The sequence below is a fragment of the Hevea brasiliensis genome, chromosome 5, assembly GCF_030052815.1.
Source record: "Hevea brasiliensis isolate MT/VB/25A 57/8 chromosome 5, ASM3005281v1, whole genome shotgun sequence".
Lineage (NCBI taxonomy): Eukaryota > Viridiplantae > Streptophyta > Magnoliopsida > Malpighiales > Euphorbiaceae > Hevea > Hevea brasiliensis.
In genome coordinates, this window is record NC_079497.1 from 29,856,837 (window position 1) to 29,870,192 (window position 13,356).

The window sequence follows — 13,356 nt, forward strand, 5'->3', positions numbered from 1 at the left end:
AGAGGGAGGAATATAATCACACTCACCCCATAAATGGAGGAGGAACATAGTAATTGTCATGCCAAGTGTGAATCAAAATAATTCCAAATCACAATATTTCATACAAACCACAAATCACATTTTATCTCAAAATTTCCATTTGCAAAGTAGGCAACACAATAATTTCCAAATATAATTCCCAAAGTTAAAATAATAAAAAATTATTCATAACTCAATTCTCCAAATAAATTTTCTGGTAAAAGCAGTGAATATAAAAAGTATTGTGCACAGACCTCTGATATATGCCTCTTGGCCCTGACTCAGTGTTCCTTATGCTTCTCAATATCCTTTTCAACTGAAACACACAATTTAAAGTGTTTCAGTACTCAATGAATTTATTTCTAACAATAAAATCTAATATTTAAATTTTCTTGGTACTATTCCCTTCAATTCATTTCATTAGTCAACCTATAATGTTGACCCTTGATGCACTCTAAGTGAATTAGGTTTAATGTTACCAAAATGTCACATTTTATAGCCTTTTAGTGTTGGTACATGTTACCAAATTCATTTTCAAGTATATTGTATTTTATTGCAATTTGTCGGATTTCGGTATACTAATTTGACCTTGCTGGATGACTTAGTTTCCTCGGTTTTTGGTCCAAACTATAAACTTGTAGGTCTATGTCTTATTCCACGTGGGGCAAAATTTCAGGTTATTCTGAGTTGTGTAGACCAAGTTATGGTCAATTTACCAATGCTGGACAGAATGCACCAAAATGGTAACTTTAGGTCATTTTTAGGTCACTTTTGGTTCGGCCAGTTTTGGTACCTGAACTTGTGCAAGCTATTTGGCTTGGTTCTGGCCATTTCTGGGCTTTGGTGTTTTCATAAGAATTGTAGATATATGTTTAAAATATTCATGGTAAAAATTTCAGGTCAATTGGACCTGTTTTGAGTAAGTTATGGTCAAAATACTAACTACTGCCCAAATGGTCAATTTTTAGGCTTTCAAGTCACTAATTCGGATTTGGTCATTTTTCATGTCACCTTCTAGGCAGAATTTAGGTAAACTTCCTTCATGAAAGTTGGCACATTTTGTGCCTAGTTTCACCTCCAATTGGTCTCATACCAATTGGAGTCACACACTTAAGGTTCTAAGCTAAAGTGTACACTGCCTTGTTACATATTATTCAACACTTACCAATTACACATTCAATACTTGCCAAGTTTACCTTTCATGCCAATTCTGATTTGGTATGGTACCAAATCCATTCCTCACTTCACATTATAGTTAATTTGGGCAGTATATAACCAATTGACAATACACCAATTACAATTCCAGTTCACCAAATCCAATTCTAGTAATATATACACATAGTCACTCCTAACCATAACATATAACTTCACCACTATCATAACATATAACTTCACCACTAATTTACATACACATTTAGCAATCTTTAAGACCACAATTCATCAAACAACTTCATGAATTCCAGCATTCTTCAAGAAGTTAACAAGCTGCCGAATTGTAAAGCCTCCCATAATTGCTTTCAAGCTCCAATTTTCACTTGGTCAATCATCATATATACATAAAATTAACTTACTAAAATCTTAAATCACATTAATCAACATTAATTCTATACAATACATGTAAGAATAGTTCATTTAATATACAATTCCATGGCTACCCATTTAAGCAATTGCACAGAAAATTTCAAACTCAAAATCAATTTCCAATTCAAGTACTTAACTTTAACATACACCAATAATTAACCTACTAGAACTTTTATTCACTTCAATCAACATCAATACTCATCAAATTCATGTGAAAATAATTCAAAGCTCTTTAATCACCATGGCTGCCTAAAATAGTACATAATAATAACTCATCAAAACCTCAAAATTTCTTCATTAATTTACTTATCCCAAGCTTCCTACAAACTTTACTTAAGAAGGAAAGGAATTTGAACACTTACCTATTGTTGGAGCTTGTTAAATCTTCACCAAAATCTCTTGAATTTAGTATTAACTTCTTCCTTGCGATGTGGGGATCAAAATTAGTGAAGTGAGCTTTGGGGTTTGAGTTGAAAATGGTGGAGGTTAGGAAGCTTTTACAATTTTGGCCATGGAGGATTTAAAGGAACTCAATTCGGCATGGAGAAGATGAAGGTTGAAGATGAAGTGCTTAGTGGACATACACATGTCCCTTAGTGCTTTTATACCTCCACTCATCCTTAGTGTAATTAATTAAATAGTCAAGTTTTAATATTTCCACTTAGCACCTCTAATTTTTCCCTAATTACATTTTTATACATAATTTCATTTTTCATGTGATTTTCAAAATTTAATATTACTTATTTTTAATGGACATTTAGGTCAAAAGTCCAATCTAGGTGTCAAATGATCAAAATGTCCCTTTTCGGGTTGCATTTCGACTTTTTCGGTAACACCGATTTTTATCATTTTCTCAATTTCTTGTTTTTCTTTGTACTAATTAATTAATTTTTTCTTTGATATTTCTAATGAAATTTATACTTTAATAAGTCTTTAATTATGCCTCGAAACTAAATTCCAAGAGTTCCCTACAGTCCTGGGGTCAGCTATTGCCTGCACAGTAACTTCTCCGCGCGATCACCCGTCGCTGCGGTGCTGGCTCGTTTAACTTAGTTTCATTTCATTGCTATTATTTTTCCTTTGTTTTTCTTGTGTTTTCTTTTCTTGTATTTCATTATTTTATGTCTCCTCACTAATAATTAAATGTAGTTCTAGACATCCTAGCTGTTCGGACCGACACTGGTCACCGGAACAGTAGAACGCACTACCGAACATAGGGGTGTTACAATTCTCCCCTCCTTAAAATAAATTTCATCTCAAAGTTTTACCCAATAGCCATCTTACAATAGTCATAAGTTTGTTTTCTCCTTTCTATATGATCGTATAATCTTCTTTCCTCTTAATTTGTATAAAACTTTTAACAATCTAATATAACATTTACTTTGTTTGTATAACACCAATCTTCTCTTACTATTGTTTTGTCTAATATTTTGGTTCATGTTTCCTTATTGAATGCCCCTTGAGGTCATGTTAGAATTATTTATCTAGTCATTGGTCCTCTGACCATTCTAGTCAATAATCTTACTCACATTCGTAACATTTCTTTGTTATATCTGAATCAACTGTTCAAATTTTTACTTCCACAACTCTTCTTATCGATTAATATTCTATAACTTACTTCCTTTTGTACTAAACTACAACCTTTCGATATTCTAACTTTTGAGTTTTAACTCCCTAAGTAGGATTTTCTAAACTCATTTCCAATAATAAAATTCTATCCTGGCATAACTATACCAAAACAGACGCCGTTGGCAACTATTCTCATCTTGGTGTACTATCGAGTAGTACGTAGCTCTACACAATAATCTCAAGTCAGTACTGTTATCTGCAGCTTACAATATAAATATCAAGAACATTGCATAGTTACTACGATACATTCCAATAGATCAAACTTTCCTATATTTTATCCTTTTCAAATTTACTGATATTCGAATCTTATTCTGTTTACAATATCCACTGACAATTACTAACTGTAACATCTTGGCCCTCATCTAGAGCAATTCCATTACTATAACTTACTTTTAGGTAACTAACAATTTTTTTTTTTATATGAGGGATAGCAGGAAGGCAAACAATACTGGCACTAACATAAAAGCATGCAGACCCCAGGTCAAACAATACATATATATATATTAGTTACTAATTTAGAGAGTACCAGCAATAATGTCAAAAGTCTCAGCCTCTTCCCTCTATTGTATAGTGTATACTCTAGCTGAAGCATCCCCCTTTTCTGGCTGATTCACAGTACTCTGACTTCTAGGTGTACTACCCCTACCTCTACCTCTGCCTCTACTAACTGATGGTGAACTCCTTGGGGTAGAAACTTGGGTTGATCCCTCTGGTGTAATAAATGATCCAGAACAACATGGATTTATACAATCCCTAGCAAAATGACCAATCTCTCTGCAATTAAAACATGCTCCTATGGCTCTATAACATACCCCACAATGTGGTTTACCACAAGTTTCACAAAGTCGATCCGACAGCACATTTCTGGGTTTTTGCTGAGTTTGCTGATCCGATCGAGGTGGTTTCTATCCAGAAAATCTATCTCTACCCGATTCGCGTGAGCTAGATCCTCCAAAGTGCTTCCTCTTTCCTGACCCACTATCAGGAGCTTGATCAGTAGTCTTTCTAATTTTCTCTTTTTCTTCTGTACCCTTTTTAATTGTTTCTTCATTCTCAATTCTTTCCAGTTCTAAGGCTTACGATATTAGCTCTGAGAAATTCTGGTGTCAGAAACCCACAACTTGCATTCTCAGACTAGGCCTTAACCCGGTCTCAAAGCGTTTACATCTATCTCTAGGAGTGGTAAGCATGCTTCCTGCATAATGACTCAATCGAGAGAAGTTTCTCTCATATTCTGCCACTATTCTGTTCCTTTGCTTCAGGCTTAAAAACTCCTATAGCTTCTGGTCCACATAGGCATCTGGGACATATTTTTGTCTGAACTCTCTGAAAAAGTCATCCCATGTCAGCACTGAGGGTTCCACCAAACTGTGGGGAATGGTTTTCCACCAGTCATATGCATCTCCCTGTAGAAGTGAGACTGAGTACTCAAACTTCAGCTCATCGGTGCAGTGTAGCTTCCTAAAAACTCTTTCCATCCTTTCCAACCATTGTTCTACCTCTAGCTGATCCACTGTCCCCTTGAACTCAGTAGCCCCATATTTAATCAGCTTATCGTACTGCCTAGCTGAAGGCTGTGATTGTACTACTGGTGTCTGCAGTGGGGCTTAAGTGGGCATGTTACCAACCATCTATTGGAACATCGTACCCATCTGCTGAGCAAATTGAGTAGGGAACTGTGGTATTAAGGGGATTGGTATAGCTGATCCACTCACATTTTGAAGGGCTGGGACATCCCCTTTTACCTCAGCCTCTATTGATTGATCGACTGAACAGTCCCCTTCTTCCATAGTCAATTAAAGGATATTACACCTCCTGAACAAATAACACAACGAGATTTCCTCCTGTTAGTGCATATTTATAATGTAATGTACTGTATGTATCAAACAATGACATTGAGCAGTTGTATTATGTAGGAAAAATATTCAAATTACAGGTCAAAACAGAATTTAAAAACTTGCTCTAATACCACTAAAACATGTCACACCCTATCCCTCTGTAAGGCATAACATGATTCCGTAGTATACCTAATGAATTACCATCTTCGTCTACTGATAACCCATTAAATACACTACAAAGGATTTTAAACCTTTTCTTACTTCATTTTACAGTGGTGAGCACTATTTATAGATGTTAAAAATTTTTTTAACTGAAGTGAAACCAGATAACCCATTTGAAGTATTAACAATTTCTGCAAAAATTTTAGCAGAGTGCCATCTGTATTTTGAATAAAACAGTTCTTCAAAAACCTCTAAAATGCACTTCCAATATTTTGTTCAATCCCCAAACTCCAATATCCAATCAAAACAACAAGTTTCTCAACATTTGTCAACTCAAATCCACAATAATTTTTCAGTGTTTTCAAAAGCTGAGATAAAAGAAATATATCACAATATTTACAAGCCAAAATAATTTACAAATTTAGTTTATAACTTTAATGTACAATTTTAATTTACAATTTTAATTTACAACTGCTCAAAATCAAGAATAATATATACATACAATGAACATACATTACAATAGAAAATACAAAATATGGTATACTCAATATACCCGAGAACTCTCAATGTAGCACTAGTCTGCTTTGCCTGTCACACTGTTTCACTGTGACAAAGAATGAAAAGCTATCGCTGAGTAAAATTTACTCAGTGGTGCACAATAACAATTTAAAATGCAGTATGTAAAACTTTTATTGACAATTTACAATCCAAACAATTCATAATTTTTTCAAAGCTCATATAACACAAATTTGATCAAACAATTTAATAACACAGTGTTACCAATCAATAACACAATTTGATCAAATAACTGAGTAAACACAGTTTTGCCAATCAATAACACAATTTGATCAAATAACTGAGTAACACAGCTTTGCCAATCAATAACACAACATAGGTCATGACACAAACTTTTCCGAACATGCCGTGTTGTACACCATGACAAGGCACACTCACCCCACTAATCGAAATCAATGAGGGAGGAAGCTAGCTAGATAATGAGAACTCATCCATACTCACCTCAGACTGACAAGTCAAAGAGGGAGGAATATAATCACACTCACCCCATAAATGGAGGAGGAACATAGTAATTGTCATGCCAAGTGTGAATCAAAATAATTCCAAATCACAATATTTCATACAAACCACAAATCACATTTTATCTCAAAATTTCCATTTGCAAAGTAGGCAACACAATAATTTCCAAATACAATTCCCACAGTTAAAACAATAAAAAATTATTCATAACTCAATTCTCCAAATAAATTTTCTAGTAAAAGCAGTGAATATAAAAAGTATTGTGCACAGACCTCTGATATATGCCTCTTGGCTCTGACTCAGTGTTCCTTACGCTTCTCAATATCCTTTTCAACTGAAACACACAATTTAAAGTGTTTCAGTACTCAATGAATTTATTTCTAAAAATAAAATCTAATATTTAAATTTTCTTAGTACTATTCCCTTCAATTCATTTCATTAGTCAACCTATAATGTTGACCCTTGATGCACTCTAAGTGAATTAGGTTTAATGTTACCAAAATATCACATTTTATAGCCTTTTAGTGTTGGTACATGTTACCAAATTCGTTTTAAAGTATATTGCATTTTATTGCAATTTGTCGGATTTCGGTATACTAATTTGACCTTGCCGGATGACTTAGTTCTCTCGGTTTTTGGGTTTTTGTCCAAACTACAAACTTGTAGGTCTATGTCTCATTACACACGGGGCAAAATTATGGTCAATTTACTAATGCTGGACAGAATGCACCAAAATGGTAACTTTAGATCATTTTTAGGTCACTTTTGGTTCGGCCAGTTTTGGTACCTGAACTTGTGCAAGCTATTTGGCTTGGTTCTTGCCATTTTTGGGCTTTGGTGTCTTCATAAGAATTGTAGATATATGTCTAAAATATTCATGGTAAAAATTTCAGGTCAATTGGATCTATTTTGAGTAAGTTATGGTCAAAATACTAACTACTGCCCAAATGATCAATTTTCAGGCTTTCAAATCACTAATCCGGATTTGGTCATTTTTCAAGTCACCTTCTAGGCAGAATTTAGGTAAGCTTCCTTCATGAAAATTGGCACATTTTGTGCCTAGTTTCACATCCAATTGGTCTCATACCAATTGGAGTCATACACTTAAGGTTCTAAGCTAAAGTGTACACTATCCTGTTATACATGATTCAACACTTACCAATTACACATTCAATACTTACCAAGTTTACCTTTCATGCCAATTCAGATTTGGTATGGTACCAAATCCATTCCTCACTTCACATTATAATTAATTTGGGTAGTATATAACCAATTAACAATACACCAATTACAATTCCAATTCACCAAATCTAATTCTAACAATACATATACATAATCACTCCTAACCATAACATATAACTTCACCACTATCATAATATATAACTTCACCACTAATTTATATACACATTTAGCAATCTTTAAGACCACAATTCATCAAACAACTTTATGAATTCCAGCATTCTTCAAGAAGTTAACAAGCTGTCGAATTGTAAAGCCTCCCATAATTGCTTTCAAGCTCTAATTTTCACTTGGTCAATCATCACATATACATAAAGTTAACTTACTAAAATCTTAAATCACATTAATCAACATTAATTCTCCATAATACATGTAAGAATAGTTCATTTAATATACAATTCCATGGCTGCCCATTTAAGCAATTACACATAAAATTTCAAACTCAAAATCAATTTCCAATTCAAATACTTAACTTTAACATACACCAATAATTAACCTACTAGAACTTTTGTTTACTTCAATCAACATCAATACCCATCAAATTCATGTGAAAACAATTCAAAGCTCTTTAATCACCATGGCTGCCTAAAATAGTACATAATAATAACTTATCAAAACCTCAAAATTTCTTCATCAATTTACTTATCTCAAGCTTCCCACAAACTTTACTTAAGAAGGAAAGGAATTTGAACACTTACCTATTGTTGGAGCTTGTTGAATCTTCCCTAAAATCTCTTGAATTTAGTATCAACTTCTTCCTTGCGATGTGGGGATCAAAATTAGTGAAGTGAGCTTTGGGGTTTGAGTTGAAAATGGTGGAAGTTGGGAAGCTTTTACAATTTCGGCCATGGAGGATTTAAAGGAACTCAATTCGGCATGGAGAAGATGAAGGTTGAAGATGAAGTGCTTAGTGGGCATACGCATGTCCCTTAGTGCTTTTATACCTCCACTCATCCTTAGTGTAATTAATTAAATAGTCAAGTTTTAATATTTCCACTTAGAACCTCTAATTTTTTCCTAATTACATTTTTATACATAATTTCATTTTTCATGTGATTTTCAAAATTTAATATTACTTATTTTTAATGGAAATTTAGGTCAAAAGTCCAATCTTGGTGTTAAATGACCAAAATGCCCCTTTTCGGGTTGCATTTAGACTTTTTCGGCAACACCGATTTTTGTCGTTTTCTCGATTTCTCGTTTTTCTTTGTACTAATTAATTAATTTTTTCTTTGATATTTCTAATGAAATTTATTCTTTAATAAATCTTTAATTATGTCTTGAAACTAAATTCCAAAGTTTTCCTACAGTCCTGGGGTCGGCTATTACCTGCGCAGTAACTTCCCCGTGCGGTCACTCACCCATCGCTGCGGTGGTGGCTCGTTTAACTTAGTTTCATTTCATTGCTATTATTTTTCTTTTGTTTTTCTTGTGTTTTCTTTTCTTGTATTTCATTATTTTATGTCTCCTCACTAATAATTAAATGTAGTTCTAGGCATCCTAGTTGTCCGGACTGACACTGGTCACCGAAACAGTAGAACGCACAACCGAACATAGGGGTGTTACATATGTAATGTTAATCAACACAGTTTTTCTTCACAAATAGTGGAGTCAATGAAGTAATGGGAAACTTGAACACTCATTAACGTTATGGTCAAAACTGAATAAATATTGATATATATTGATACATTTTAATAGGTTGAAATGCGCTAATATGTGTTTGAATTGAATTATGGTGACTTTGTTTTTTTGTGCCACATTTAACTCCTTAACTATTTCATGTATTACCAAAACCAAGCGTAATTAACACAACTTAAAGCTGATTGGTATACCTTGAGGTGGTCAGCTATTTGGTATGGATTTAACCATTCACATGTTGGATGCAAATCTGTCATGCTAACATATCCTCCACGTATGAATTGTATTAGGTGGTAGTGTAACACCCCTATTTGTATAGCCTGGCATATTTCACTATTTCGGTGATCGGTGTCAGTCCGGATAATTAAGGGGATTAGAACCACATCTAAGACAACTAGATAAGCCCTGAAAACAAATAATTAGTAATTGTCAATTAGTTAAGTATAAATAAGAAAAACAGAATACAAGAAGTTAAACGAGCCGAGAGTCACAGCGATGGGTGATCTTCTCGGGAAGGACTGCGAGGTTAATTTAAACTCAAAATTCGAACCATAAAATGTGACACCGTGTTCCTTAGGACTATTATGAACACAGTGGAAAAGAGAAAATCACAAAAAAGAATGGTTAAGCGGGTCAAATAATTAGGTCAGGGATCTGAAAGAAATATTGAATTATTTGCAAACCAGATCGAACCGGCGAGGGGCAATTTAGTCAATTGACCTCTAGAGCTGACTCTTGACCTAACTGTCCAATAAAATCAGAGAAAAGAAAATTTCGGGTTCAAGAATTAAATTAAAGAACTAAAGAAAAATAAATGAAAAGAAAAAGCTGATAAAGTTTATTACATCATGCATGACATCATGCATGATGCAATAAACCTAATATTTACAAAATTGGAATTGTGGGATAATTACTAAGTTAAAAGACAAAATAATTAAAAAGAAAATTTATCTTCTTCTTCCCGAAGCCCTTTGGCCATTCTCTCCATTTAAGAACTCCATGAAAGCTTGATTCAAGCTTTTCAAAACCCTCACTTTGGCCATAATTTCTCTAATCCACTAAATTAATGATTTAGCACCTTAGTTCAACTATTGATCAAGAAAAGGAAGGACGAAAAATAGAGATTTGAAGATTGGAAATTCAAAGGAGGTTAGTATTTTAACTTTCAATTTTCTATTTAAATGCATGCTTAGCTACTTAAATTAACTTAGAAATTAAAGAAAAGAAACAAAAACAATTATTGAGGGACTATATATGAATTTTGGCCAGCAGTATGTAGGGTTGAGAATGAATGAATTGGATGCATTTGAATGGTTGTTTAAGTTGAACTATGTATGTAGACTATGGATTGGTGTTTGGAATGCATTAGGTTTGAATTTTAGGAATTAGGGTTTTTGTAACACCCCTATGTTCGGTAATGCATTCTACTGTTCTGGTGACCAGTGTCGGTCCGAACAGCTAGGATGCCTAGAACTACATTTAAATGTTAGTGAGGAGACATAAAATAATAAAATACAATAGAGAGAAATACAAGAAAAACAAAGGAAAAATAATAGCAATGAAATGTAACTAAGTTAAACGAGCCAACACCGCAGCGATGGGTGACCGCACGGGGAAGTTACGGCGTAGGCAATAGCCGACCTCGGGACTGCAGGGAACCCTCGAAATTTAGTTTTGAGACATAATTAAAGATTTATTGAAGTATAAATATCATTAAAAATATCAAATAAAAATTAATTAATTGGTACAAAGAAAAACGAGAAATCGAGAAATCGACAAAACTCGGTGTTACCGAAAAATTGAGAACACAACCTGAATAGGGATATTGTGGTCATTTGACACCCCGAGTTGACTTTTTACCTTAATGTCCATTAAAAATAAATGATATTAAACTTTGAAAATGTCATAAAAATATTAAATGATGGTACATAAATTAAATAGTAAAAGAAATGAGGTAAAATGTGGGAATTTAGAAACTTTGGAATAAATAATCAATTTATTACATTAGTGCTCCACTAACCTCAACCTTGGGACACCTAAAGGGACACTTGGAATGTCAAGAACTCATCTTCAACCTTACCTTGCAAACCAGTCGAAAGCCTCCATGGAAATCCTCCATTGTCGTCCACACTCCAAGCTTAAGTCCACCATGATTTAGCCATAAAAACCTTAAGTTTCTTCATTAATCTTTGCCTACACACCTTGGGCAGCAATAAGGGAGCAAGAAAGATAAGTTTTGGTGAGTTTTAAAGAAGCTTCAAAGGAGGTAAGTGGGTGTTTTCAATTCTTGTTTCATTAAAAGCGTAACTAAGGTTGTGGTTGTTTGATTTATGGAAGAAATTTTGAAGTTTGATGAATTTTTGGTGATGTACTATTTTGGCAACCATGAAAATTAAAATGTTTAACTTGTTGTTTACATGTAAATGATGGGAAAATATATTGATTAATGTTATAAGATGTTGTGGCCAATGTATATTAAGTGAAGGTGGTGATTGAGCAATTGATCTTGAAATTGAAGAAAGTATGGGAAACTTCGATAAGTTGGAGTATTTCGGTAGCCTTGAGAAAGTCATGAGGAATGCTTGAATTCATGAAGATTATTTGATGTAATGTGATTTTAGAGTTGCTAAGTATGTATGTAATTTATTAGTGATATTATATGTAATAATTAGGAATGTTTATGTGTGTAAATTGTTGGATTTGGACTTTGTGAATTGTGATTGCATTTGGTGCATTTTGAAGTGGTTATGTTCTGTCTAAGTTAACCTATAATGTAAAGAAGTGAATGATTTTAGTTAGTGCCAAATTCAGAATGTTGTGGGGAAGTGAAGATGTAATTGGTAAACATGTGTTTAGTTTGGTGTTTGAAAAGCATGTAAAGGGCAGTGTGCAAATGGACCTATAACCCTAAGTGTGTGGCTCCAATTGGTATGATACCAATTGGAGGTGAAACTAGGCACAAAATGTGCCAACTTCATGAAGAAAGACTACCTAAATTCTGTCCAGAAAGTGACTTGAGAAATAACCAATTCCGGATTAGTGACTTGAAAGCCTGAAAATTGACTATTTTGGCAGCAGTTAGTGTTTTGGCCATAACTCACTCAAAATAGGTCCAAATGACCTGAAAGTTTACCATGAATAGATTAGACATAGAGCTACAACTCTTATGAAGACACCAAAACCCAAAAATGACCATAAGCAAGTCAAAAGGCTTGCACAAGTTCGGGTATAAAAACTGCCAGAACCATAAATGACCTAAAAATGACCTAAAGTTGCCATTTTAGTGCAATCTGTCCAGCTTTAGTAAATTGACCATATCTTGGTCTATACAACTCAGAATGACCTAAAATTTTGCCCTGAGTGCAATAAGACATAGAGCTACAATTTTGCTTCTTTGACCAAAAGCTAAAAACCAAGAGAAATAGGACTTTAAGCTAGACCATTCTAGCACATAAAAATTGAGAATTTGACATTTACATACAATGATGCTTGAAATAATTTGGCAATGAATGCCAACTTGTAAAAATGGTAAGTTGCACTATATTGGTAGCATATTGAAACGCAAAATGTGACATATTAGTAACATTAAACCTAATCCACCTAAAATGCATCGAGGGTCAACATTTTAGGTTGACTAAGGAAAATAATAGAATTAAATAAATTAATTATTAAACCTTATTGTTAGAGACAGTTTAAATGAGTACTGAAACACTTCAAATTGTATATTTCAGTTAGCAAAGACTCAGGAAAGGGGAAGAAAACACTGAGTCAGGGCCAAGAGATTTCATTTCAAAGGTTTGTGCATAATAGTTATTTCTTTTGAATTTTCAATTGAAATAAATTATGACAATTTGTCTATTATTATTTAAATTGTGAAAATTTGCTTGAATGATATTTGATGGATACTTATTGCTTGAAAAACATTGTAAATGGTTTGAAATTACAGCTATCATGTATATTGATTGAATTCCTCGCTAGCTTGTTTAGTGGGACGAATTGACTTTGAATTCCCTCTCTGGCTGAAGTGTTGAGGTGTGTGCCTGTTGAGGATGAATAGGATGAGTACTCATATTATTGCTAGTTAGCTATGTTATTCCTCACTAGCCATCGGCTTTTGGGACGAATTGGACTATGGAACCATGATTAAGCTGTGTGTGTGATTTATTGATATTTATTGTGATATTGTGAAATGGAGTTTAAATTCTTTATGACATTC